Genomic DNA, 1,335 nt, shown 5'->3' on the forward strand with positions numbered 1-1,335 from the left:
TTTTCCATTGTTTAAGCACTGCTTCCAGCCAAGAGTGATACCATGTATGCCCCATAGCTGCAGAAAAGGCTAACGTTGTTATCTTTTTACAAAAAAAACAGCTGAACATGAGAGGTTTTTGGACCAATTTTGTGTTCTCCATTCTTTAAGCACCGTTTAAGCACCAGCACCGTTTCAAAAGTACCGATTTGGCACCGGTATCGGATAAAACCTAAACGATACCCATCCCTAATAACCAAAGCAATTGAAGTGTTTGCTTCATCTCTTTAAAGCAAATACTTGATATTAAAGACATAATATGTAATTTTGCAAGGATGATGTAAATTACATATTATGGTTGCATTTGAAAAACATAATTTGAATAGAAATGTATGCTGAAATCTAAACTGTTGCTTCGTTTCCTGTTTCCATAGTCACAACACCATCAACAACATCACCTACACCAACATACAGTAAGACGTTGGAAATGTATAGTGAAGAATGAAGGTCTTTGTGTGAGCTCCAGATTACGACTTGCACTATTAAGTCTAAAAAAAAAAAATCACTTTTGTTTCAACAATACAGCTCCTTAAATGATCTAGAATCACATGTGACTTGTGACTCAATTAGCTGTATTTCAACTTTCAGTTTAAGTGGTAGTAAATAAGGTTTGACAGTGCCAGATTAGAACAGTGTGGAAGTGGGGAGCAGATGCATCATCAAAATTGTGTCTATGTAATAAACAGGGGGCATAAAAGTGACAGCTTTTGTCAGCATTTTCTTGTAAATATCATCTCCTATCATTGTGTTATGTATATGTGATGGATTTCCCCCTTTTTCTCCTTCACAGCACCAATAGACTTTGATGTAGTCCTTGAATTACACATCCCAGCATCCAGTGTGGCCCCAAATTTCAGTGATGTACTCAGACACATTGTGAGAAATGTCTCCCTAAACCAAACCATCACTGAGTCTTTAACACTGAAAAACCTGACCTTCACCACATGTAAGGACTTGATGTTAATTTACATTTTGTAATCAGTCATATGTAATAGTGCTCATGTGATCCTGTATGTGTAATAGAGTGGATTGTTGCCCCCCAGTGGTAAAATACAGAAGTGCCTGTTACAGGGCTAGTTCTTGGTTGACCAATATATAACAACGAAAAAGGGTAGTTTCGGCACGCTAAGAAACAACAAGTTAGTGTGTGATGTCCTGCTGTTCAATAAAGGCACCTATCCACGTCCTTCTGTCCTGATCTTTTCAAAGAGCCTAATCCAGAATATCACAGTATGCCTTATGAATTGTGTTTTGTGTTGTCTGAAAAAGGGTGCTATCCAAACTCCACTGGAGGAC

At 37.8% G+C, this 1,335-nt stretch overlaps 1 long non-coding RNA gene across 1 annotated transcript; it reads left to right on the forward strand.

Annotated features, from left to right (window-relative positions):
• Positions 1 to 234: 234 nt before the first annotated feature.
• LOC121814039 lies at positions 235 to 1,335 on the forward strand. Its single transcript, XR_006054030.1, has 3 exons — positions 235 to 452; positions 830 to 985; positions 1,309 to 1,335. It is a non-coding gene; the product is annotated as an uncharacterized LOC121814039 (long non-coding RNA).

This window comes from Haplochromis burtoni, unplaced genomic scaffold (genome assembly GCF_018398535.1).
Source record: "Haplochromis burtoni strain Fernald_Lab_line unplaced genomic scaffold, NCSU_Asbu1 Contig_6184, whole genome shotgun sequence".
NCBI lineage: Eukaryota > Metazoa > Chordata > Actinopteri > Cichliformes > Cichlidae > Haplochromis > Haplochromis burtoni.